This window comes from Polypterus senegalus, chromosome 11 (assembly GCF_016835505.1).
Source record: "Polypterus senegalus isolate Bchr_013 chromosome 11, ASM1683550v1, whole genome shotgun sequence".
Classification (NCBI taxonomy): Eukaryota; Metazoa; Chordata; class Cladistia; order Polypteriformes; family Polypteridae; genus Polypterus; species Polypterus senegalus.
The window spans coordinates 96,392,272-96,403,591 of NC_053164.1; the positions used below are offsets into that span (position 1 = coordinate 96,392,272).

Genomic DNA, 11,320 nt, shown 5'->3' on the forward strand with positions numbered 1-11,320 from the left:
CTTTGTGGCTTCAGGTAAGCATGCTTAAGTAGAAATGTTCTTCTTTTTTAACTTGTAATTTTTTTCATCAGTGATTTTGAGAGTAAGAATTTTATTATATGGTTCTTCATTCCAGTCTCTTATGACTAGTGATTTTTGAAATTCTGTTAAGTACCACTTAATTTAATATTTTTATCCGTTTCTGTCATTCGGTTTGAATAAGGTAAAATTTTATTCAAACCACAAGTACATTTCTTGGCTGGTTCTGCACACTGCATACAGTTTCATTACTGGAGATTTAGGCAACTAATTTTGCTTATTGTGTTCATTAAAAAAAGTTACATTTGATAACTAGGCATCACATAGTCTCCTGCTTCTGTGTCTTCTTAAATATACAAAGATACAGGCAATAAGTTAATTCCTCTAGTAATACTTTGAAAATGTTGTAGTATCTTTTAAATTTACCAGTGCACTTATGGTAAGCTTTAATTGTATAGCATAGTAATTCTCATTTGTTACACAAACACACACGCATGCACCTTAGTCAAATACCTGCTTTTTTCATACCACTTCCTTTCTTGCAGTATTCCATCACATTGTTTCGTGGATTTATCATTTACTGTCATTTGTTCAATTTATTCTTTAATTAACTTTCACTGTTCATCATGAATGAAAGTTCACCAGCAATAAACTATCTTGGCAATCCCAGACAAGTCTTTCTTGTCACTACCAATCTCTTTATACCCGCCTTTTTGAATCTACAGATGTTATAACTGCACATCTTTACCATTCATCCACACCTGACTTTCTCAATATCTTTGTCACAGCACATTGTCAGTACCTTTTCAGGGATGTTCTCTGAATATGCTTTACTGCTTTTTCAGTTGAATTCATTTTATTCTTATTTGTCAGTTTTGTCAGAGGGCAGTATGAGTGCCTGCAAAAATCTGTTAATATAAGAAAGCAAAGGAAAATATAAAACACCATTAAATATATACTGAGTCTAAAAGGAAAAAAATGACACTAACATTTAGTGGTTCTTTCACTTGTTAGGTGTGCAAGGTAATCAATGTTGCAGTGTTCTGGATGTGAACTATTTCTGCTTTCTTCGCCCTAGAAAAACCCCAGCACATTTAATTATTCTTTATAAATTACTAGGGGGCTCCGCCCCCTGCTCGCTTTGCTTGCCCACCCCCATGTTTGGTTTACCAGATATACAATACAATATAATTTATTTTTTGTATAGCCCAGAATCACACAAGAAGTGCCACAATGGGCTTTAACAGGCCATGCCTCCTGACAGCTGCCCAGCCTTGACCCTCTAAGAAGACCAGAAAAAAAACCCTTGTAGGGAAGAAATCTTGGGAAAGGTAGTTCAAAGAGAGACCCCTTTTCAAGTAGGTTGGGCGTGCATTGGGTGTCAAAAAGAATGGGGTCAATACATAGAAGAATAAATCCTCAATACAGTATAAAAATAAAAATTCTAGAAGTACAGATTAGAATTTCATATTAGATGATATCACATAATATGATTTCGATTTGTTTTAAGTTCTGGAGACCACATTCATCAAGCTACCTCCTCCATTTGGCCATTCCACAGCTGAAATAGCGCTAATCCGATGAAAGGACACCTCTTTCCCACGATTCCTGCGATCCTCCATCAGGGATGACTTTACCTTAGGCAGGAAATATACAATTTAAAGAGATTATTTTCTTGGGAATTGTTACATAAGCATTATTTTCACTTTTACCTTAAAAAGTTTTGTAAAAACAATACTGTACTTGTCCTTTATTTTTGGCCCTGTGTGTGGTTACATCTCTTCCTCGCCAGACATATAACGCTACTCGCGTTGTGAAGGGAGGGGCTGTTGAACGTACGCTAAGGATATGCCATCGCATCATCTGCTGTCTTCCTGTTGTTGATGAGCTGCACGTTTTGCTTGTCTCTTGTCGTTGTTTTAAGAGCTGGGAGCACATGATGCTTGTCTGACAGATGCAATCCAACAACTGCTAGGGTTAGATGTCTGTGGACTAGTTTTAAATGATGGCTCACTGGCTGGTCTCACGTGATGTTCTTAAACAATACATGTCCCTTTATTTACGGCCCTGGGCGTGGTTAAATTCTTTCTTGCAGGATGTATAACGCTGCTCGCTCGTGTGGGGGGTGGGGGCGTGGGGCTGCTGTCACGCTGCTCTTCGATCTTTTTAAAGCCTTTACAGCCGCTGTCCTTTTTCCTATTTTGTGTCTCTGCTGCTCGCGTAGTCTCTTTCGTCTCGCGGGTCTTTTAAATGTCTTCTGAGAAGATCACGTATTGTAGCCTTGCTGTTGCTTTCCAGGACAGGATTTCTTTTTATAATAGAGAAATATTTTAGTTTGTTAGAGATATAAATAAACAGTATCCTGTCTGCTGCTGTCACTTGGTAAAGCAATATACAGTTAGTTGTGAGTTTGACTGGAGATAAAAATTGGTATTATTTTCCATTTTGTGATTTCATGGAGTTAGGAAATTCAATTGGCTGGTATAAGATCAAGTAGTCTGATGAAACAGGGTGATTTTTATTTTTTTCATTCCATGTACAGTACAAGCAACCATTTTTCTGTTTCTGAGGCAGTAATACTGCTGTTATCAATTGTTACATCACTACAGGAGTGAATCAGTTCCAGAGTTAGACATGTATGCCATGACACTGCATTCAATGTATTTCAGAAATGAAGTGGTATTCTTTGCATTGTCTGTGGTTCATTCCTTTTTTGACATTTTCACTATTGCATCAGTTTGGTAGAGAGGCATTTTTACCTTACCTTTTTTAAAAGTATTTCTTCAAGAAAATGGCTACAGGTACATGTAAATGTACAGAACACAGCTGCATATACTTATTTATTTTATTGTTTATTTTAGATAGAATTTTATTTGTCCTCAGAGGGAATTTTAGCTTTTTACCTAAGCTCATTATAGATAAATAAATAAATACGAACACACATGTGCAATATAGCCTGAACACACAACAGAATGCCTAAAAAGAAAGAAAACTTAAAAGAAAGAAATATGTCTGACTTGTCAGTTACAGTCACAATGAGGCATTATGTAGGTGTATTGCCGTTAATATAAGGCTGTCCTAGTACTATTTCTTGACAATTGTCTGCTGAATAATTTGTTGACTGAAAGTACTCAGTGTTAGTGTGTTGGAGAGAGGATGTGCAACATTGCTCATGATGTTTTCATTTTTTATTTGCTACTACTTCGGGGTTTCCAAAGTGCTTCCCATAACTGCACCTGCCTTTTAAATTAGTCTGTGGATTTGGTGGGCCTGTCTTGAAGTGGTTTTACCAGCTGAGCACACCAAAACGTTGAAGATCACTATAGTCATCTTAGAGTTGTAGAAGGATGTCATTACCCAGATTAAAGAAACACGGTCTCATAAGAAAAAACAGTCAGCTCCGTCCTTTCTTACATAGCTCTTCAGTTTTATGAGACCAGTCTGACCTATCTTTAATGTGGATTCCCCAAGTACTTCTAGGAATTCACTACCTCTACATGTACTTCCTGATTAGTGACTGGACATAGAGGCTGTTTGTTGGAGTAAAAAGCAATAACCAGTTCCTTGGTTTTGCTGATGTTAACATGCAGACAATTGTTTGTGCCTCAAGAAACAAACTTCTTCACCTGACTCCTGCAGTATTCTCTGTCTCATCTCCATTATCAGTACACCCCATAACTACAGAATCATCTGAGAATTTCTGCAAGTGACATGGCCTTGAGTTATATTTATAGTCTTGACATTTACAGAGTAGAGAAAAAATGGATACAGGTCTGGTATTTGTGGGGCTTGATGTTGCACGCATCCATATCCAAGAGACTGTCCTTGAGCCTCACAAAGTGCCATCTGCTGGTCAGATAGTCTTTTATCCAACAACCACAACAATGTTTATTTATATATCATGTTTTCATGCAAATAATGTAGCTCAAAGTGCTTTACAAAATTAAATAAAAGAAAGTTAATATAAAACATAATTAAAGAAGATTAGGCTGTAGTATTAAACATTATGTAACAAGGTAAAAGGTATGGTCGAATAGTCAGGAGAGTGGAATTTAAAAAAAAAAAAAAAGTTAGACCGGGGACAAAAAGTAACTCTGCAGGGGTTCCAAGGCCAAAAGACCACCCAGATCCCATTGGGCATTCTGCCTAACATAGATGTTCTAAATCAGTCCTTATGGTTTTCAGGCTTCACATAGGAGAAACTGATGATGATTGTCAAATGGACATCTGGGACACCCACCATTTAATCGATAAACACAGAGGGCAGTATGGTACCTTGGCCAGGTGGTGGTGGCGCAGACTGCCACCAAAAAAGAACCTGAAAAGGCAGCAGAGAAGAGTATAGATTAGCACGGAATTGCAAAACAAAATAATTCACTGCTCATATAGTGTAATAGGGATACAACTGAAATATAGCTATGAAAAAGCCATTTTAAAATAATACGTTTTTGTGAGTTTATTTAAAATTATTCTACAGTATTAGCCCGATGAATTTCTGTTGGCAAAGTATTCCAAATTTTGGGTGCATAACAGCAAGAAGTTGCCTCATCACTTCTTTTTGGGTTGGTTCTTGGAATTATAATCAGACCTTCATTTGAAGATTTGAGGTTATGATTTGGAGTGTAAGGGGACAAACATTCCAAAGTATAAGATGGGGCAAAATTATTCAAGGCTTTGTAAACCATTAGTAGTATTTTAAAATCAATTCTGAATGACATGGATAACCAATGTAACAAAGCTAAAACTGGTGAAATGTGCTCAGATTTCCTTTTTCTAGTTAAGATTCTTGCTGCTGCTTTCTGCACTAAGGCCAGAGTTATACTTCATGCGACGCATGCTGCAGCGGACGCTCCTGCTACACAAGTGTTGTATTGTTTATACTTGCACGCGTACTTTATGTAAATCTGGAGGAATCCACCAGGTGGCAGTGCAAGGTATTATCATGGTGAGAACATGTTCAGCTTCTCTGTGTTGTGAATTGCCTAGAACACATTACATTCCGATGACACCTTACCACAATATCTCTGAAAAGGATATGTATTGATTAAATCCATCAATCCAGGGATGTCTCCATTCCAGCAAACATTGGGCATGTGTGAGAAACAATCCCTGGACGAGGCCTCAGCTCATCGCAAGGTGAATACAAGCACACGCATACACTAGCGTCATTTTAGCGGCACCAAATCCTCAAATCTGCACATCTTTGGAAGGAAACCGGAGCACAGTGTGGAAGACAAGCAGGAAATACCAGCAACATAACTCCCTGCGAAACAGCAGTGCTATCGCTCCGGCAACGTGTCCCCCCCATTTGTTTAATTATTCCCCCTATGTGTGTAATTATTAACAGTATTCATTATTTAAACGAAATTATATGTAAAATGTAACATACACACTTTAATGCATTTCATCATGAAAGTGATATCAAGTATAAATCTAAAGATTGTAAATGTTCAGAGACTTGGAATATCATACATTTAATGTGTTCTGTGTGGTAATCTATTGCTGCTTGCCGCTGCGGTCAGGTCCAAGAAGCTCATAGCGATTTAAAAACTGGGATGACGTTTACGATGGTCTGGTTTAATAATAAAGTAAACTATGAGGTTAAAGTGGACATTTCGAGATTAAAGCCGAAATTTCCACTTTAATCACAAAATACACGTTTTCACCATGTCCTTTATTTTTTTCTCAGAGGCTCAAATACAGCTCTATACATTATGTTGCTGTTGTGAAGTTGCAAAAAAAAAAGACGCTATGTGAGACTTTTAAAATGTATCGTGTCATTACGATTGGGAATATGCAACGCTTCAATATAAAAGCACCACAGATGCATCTGTGTGTTGGCATTTTGCTTCACCACATCGAACTATTCATCAAACAGCGAAGCAGGCACATCTATCCCTGTAGGATCTGCATAGAGGCTTTCTGTCACATATAGATAGTAAACAAAGACTCTGACGCCACATTCTGACTTTTAGCACACTGCGCCCCCCGACTTTTTGCTGGTACGGCAACTCACGCACGCGTCATGTTAATTTCTGAGGACCTGCTCAGAGGACGCGTGAAATGAATGCTGGGAACGTGTGGCAGCCATGATGCAGGCGCGTACGCGTTCTGAGTGTGAAGTATAAACCGGCCCTTACAGTAACTAATTGATGTCTTTCTTAGGTAGTCCTATAAGTAGTGCATTACAGTAACATTGTCAACTGAAAACAAAAGCATAAACTCATTTTTCATCATTTTGCAAATTTTTGAGAGGTCTGACTTTAGCTATATTCCTTAAGTGAAAAATTGCAGTCCTAGTATTTTGATTTAATATGTGATTTAAAATTTAGGTAGGAATCAATTGTTAATGCCTAAATTATTTACCTCTGACTTGATTTTTAAACTTTAGGGATCAAGTTTATTTCTTATTACAGTCACTATATCCATTTTTGTCAATCACCAAGATTTCTATTTTTCCCTTATTTAGTTTGAGAAAGTTACTGCTCATTCTTCCGGAAATATGAGTAAGACACAGGATCAGAGAGCCAACAGCATCAGGGTCATCAGGTGCTATCGATTAAATACAGTAATCCCTCCTCGATCGCGGGGGTTCTGGAACGATAGGTGAAAATCCACGAAGTAGAAACCATATGTTTTTATGGTTATTTTTATATATTTTAAGCCCTTAGAAACTCTCCCACACTGTTTATAAATATTCTCCGCACAGTTATACAGTAAATCCTCGTTTATCGCGATTAATCCGTTCCAGACAGATAAATGAATTTCCATGAAGTAGGATTCTTTATTTATAAATCTAATATTTTCACAGTTAGAGCAATGAAAACCTGTTTACAACCTTCTAAATACGTTTTTTAACAATATTATAGCCTTCTAGAAATGAAATAACACCCTTTAGTCAAAGGTTTAAACTGTGCGCCATTACAAATGAGAGATGACAGTTCTTTCTCACAGTTAAAAGAATGCAAATTTATGTTCTTCTTCAAAGGAGTGCGTGTAGCAGAGAATGTCAGAGAGAGAAAGAGAAAAGTAAACAATCAAAAATCAATAGAGCTGTTGGGCTTTTAAGCATGTGAAGCTCAGAGATAAAGCGGCCGCAATGAAGGGATCAATGTGAAGGTAGTCTTTCAGCATTTTTTACAGGAGCGTCCGTATCTTCTAAGCAAACAGCCCCTCTGCTCACACGCCCTCCTCAGGAGCAGAGAATGTCAGAGAAAGTGAGAGAGACAGAGAAAGCAAACAATCAAAAATCAATACATGCTGCTAGAGCTTTTAAGTGTCATGGGAAGCATATCTTATATCATTGAGGAGTTTTATTTAATACATGATACGTGCTCTGATTGGGTAGCTTCTCAGCCATCCGCCAATAGCATCCCTTGTATGAAATCAACTGGACAAACAAACTGAGGAAGCTTGTAGTGCTGGGTGTTATACCGGTTCATACCGAAAACCGTTCTTTCACTAAGAGGAGGTGCCGGCAGCGATCGCCGCACAGAATACATTCACTTCATGATCTTCCTGCTCTCTGAACATTTAGAATGCTAAGATAAATACTTAATATAATTTTCATGGTGAAATGCATTAAAGCATGCATTAATCATATGGGGGCACGGCGGCGTGCCTGCCTTGCATTTGCATGTTTTTCTGTTGGGTTTACTCGGCGTGCTTCAGTTTCCTTTCAAAGTCATGTAGGATGTGGGGTTTTGTTGTGCTGTATTGACCCTGCTAGTGTATGTTTTGCTTGTATTCATCCTGCAATGTGCTGGCGACTCGTTCAGAGATGGGCGCAACTCTGAATGGATGGCATAATTAAACATGTATACCGAAGATATTTTTAAAGTTCTGAACACTCCGTGGGCTAAGTTTATAACGAGTTTTAATTTCACAAAGACGTTTATCGTATGGTGATTGGTTATGTAGTGAAAGAAAAAGGAAGGAAGGAAAAAGGAACTGGGGTTTTGGTACGTCAGATGGAGACAGCATGCATGCAATAAAGATAGCCCGCTCAGAAGAACATGCATTGAATTCTTTGTTTGGTCTCCGACCAGCAGATCAGAAACCCAACATTTGCACAATATTTAAGTTAAACCTGTGCGATAGCTATTCATACATCCAGTTTTTTGGAGCCTCGTCACACCTGCCATAAAGTTCTCTACACTGAACATACACCTGGTGACCCCTTACTGCGAGGGAGCAGCACTACCGCCTCACTACCATGCATGTGTAATACCTGCTTTAATGCATTTCATCATGAAAATGATATCAAGTATTTATCTTAGCATTCTAAATTTTCAGAAAGCAGGGATATCATGAAGTGAATGGATTCTGTATGGTGATTGCTGTCTTCTCTTAGTGCAGAGGAAGTCAGCTTAAGAAGCGTAGTGATTAACCACTGGGCCAGGGAACATAACACAAAGCATTTAATGTGCTGCATTAATTTATGACAGGGTAAATTAAGTAATTGATTAAACATTGATTTTAGGAAGAAGTTTAGTTTATGACATTCTACTTTAATTATGAAGTAAACTATAAGAATAAAGTGGAAATGTCGACTTTAATCTCAACATAAACGGCGAGAATAAAGTGGAAATGTTGACTTTGTTCTCGACATATAGTTTGTTTTTTTCTTCCCAGTATAGCTTAGCTTGAAGCAAGGTCCATATTAATGCAGTTTGCCTAAATGATGGTTCAGTTGGTAAATATGTCATCACCAAGTTGCACTTGTTTTGTTTTATTTTATTTTAATTTGGTCAATACTGTGTAATGCACCTGGGCTTGAAGTCTTGAAGTAATAGTGCAACTATCAGTAATAATCCTATTATTTATTTTATTGTTATTATTTATTAGTTTAAATATTATGCAGTTTAATGATGATAAAGTTGTTTAAAAAGTCACTTTAACGTGTCAGTGGACAGAGATTGTTAACATTAACAGAACCAGAAAGTGTAGTTGGTTTATAAAAAATATTTACTATTTATTCCTTTTCTAAGACATATTCGGTGCAATACAACTTTTGACAAGCACTTCTGGATATTTTACCAAGTCTAAATGCCTCTTTGTATGGTTGAAAATATGTTGTCAAAATTATAGTTTGTTTTTGCAAAATTTGTTCAATAAAAAGATTCTATATTTTGACTGCATCTGCCATGCAATGTGATACTTTCCCCAGTAGTGCCACCCCCTTGAAAACTACCACTTTATGGGGCAATGCAAAACTGTATTAATACTTGTGTGCACATTAAAATGTTTTTTTTTTTTGTACAATGTACAATACTCTTGACAGTGGAATATTCTTAGCCAGTAATTGCAGTGGAAAATGTGGTTAACATCCACTCATGCATAGGGGAAAAAAATACAGTCGAATACCGTGAAACTGGGATAATTTAGAAAAATACCGTGATATAGAATTTTGGTCATACCGCCCTAGAAGCATGTACCATAAATTAAAAGACCCATTGTCCGCAGAAATCCGCAAACCAGCGAAAAATTCGTGATATATATTTAGATATGCTTACATTTAAAATCCGCGATGGAGTGAAGCCGCGAAAGTCGAAGCGTGATATAGCGAGGGATCACTGTACAGCTGTGTGTCATCTGCATAGCTGTAGTAGCTCACCCTGTGCTTTGAGATGATTTGACCTAATAGAAGCATATAGATCGAAAAGAGCAGAGGACCCAGAATAGATCCTTGTGGCACACCATTTAAAATATCATGGGTCTCCGAGGTATAATCGCCACAACTAAAAGAATTTTCTACCTGTTAAGTAAGACTGACACCAATTTAAGACGCTGCCGGAGAGGCCCAACTATTGATTAAGACACCATTAGCTCGTCCACCTGCATATCTCTTAACAGGAATGACTAGATGGATGGTACTAAAGGCACTGGAGAATTCAAAAAACATAATCCTCACAGTGATACCAGCTTTGTACGGGTTAGAATAAATCTTGTGGAGCAGATAAATCATTGCATTCTCCAGTCCAGTCTTTGTCTGATAGGCAAACTGCAGTGGGTAGGTGGTCTACCACACTGCCACAACCCTGTACAAGCTACTCAAAAGTCTTCATGATGTAAGATGCAAGTGCCACTGGTCTGCAAATATTAGTTGAGGAAGTATGTGCTTTGTTTGGAACTGGAACCATACACAATGTTTTAAACAGTAGCAGAGCCTTCGGGGCATACTGAATAGGTGACAGGATACCAATAAATTGGTCAGCACAGGACTTAAGAACTCAATGACTGATTTCATCTGGTCCTGTGGCTTTTCCTGCGTGTAGCTTTCTCAGTTGTCTCCTCAATTGGTCTTCTTTTTAAGTACAGTCCATACTGAAGGTCATGGTGGATTGGGATTTGGGATAGGCAAAAGGGTGAAAAGAGGCTGGGACTCTAGTCCCACTCAACACAATTTGTAATTGGCAATTTACATTACCTACATTTAAAAAAATATATTTCTTTTTTGCTTGTATGTCTGGCCATTGTTAGGGCTTATTATACTTCACGCTCAGAACACATATGCGCCCCCATCATGGCTGCCACGCGTTCCCAGCGTTCATTTGATGCGTCCTCTGAGCAGGTCCTCAGAAATTAATGTGACACGTGCGTGAGTTACTGTACCAGCAAAAAGTCGAGGGACGCAGTGTGCTATAAGTTGGAATTTAACGCCAGAGACTCTGGTTGCTATCTACATGTGATAGAAAGCCGCTTTGCGGATCCTATGATATTGGTGTGCTCGCTTCGATGTTTGATGTGGTGAAGCAAAATCATTAAACATCCTTTTCAGAGAGAGTGCGGTACGGTGTCATCGGAATTTAAAGGGTGTTCCAGGTAATTCACAACACAGCGAAGCCGAACCTGTTCTCACCGTGATATCTCGCAATGCCACCTGGTGGATTCCTCCTGATTTATGCAAAGTATGAGCGCAAGTATAAACAGTACAGAGCTTGCGTAGCTGGAGCATCCGCTGCAGCATGCGTTGCGTGAAGTATAAACCCGGCTTTAGTTATGACAGATGTATGGAATAACATAAGTGAGAAGCGAATGGTCATTTTGGATATTAAGTGAATGTGGCCATCTGTTGGTAAATTATAGGGAGACCTGATTTTCAAAGTCCCAAACCGAGACACTTCTATTGCATATATGTCCACACATAAAGCCTATCCTCATTTGTTTAATAGCCTACTGTTTCTTAAGGTAAGACAGGCACTGGGTGACAGTGAAGAGTTACCAGACAACTGGTCAACTACAGCATAAGTTCTAAGGGTGACAGTAAGAAGGATGCTTGATGTTTCTTTTTCCTCCTTCT

At 38.2% G+C, this 11,320-nt stretch overlaps 1 protein-coding gene across 2 annotated transcripts in view; it reads left to right on the forward strand.

Moving 5' to 3' along the window:
• men1 (multiple endocrine neoplasia I) overlaps positions 1-11,320 on the forward strand; it is a 63,363-nt gene that overhangs the window by 5,169 nt on the left and 46,874 nt on the right. The gene's annotated exons all lie outside the window — the stretch shown is intronic.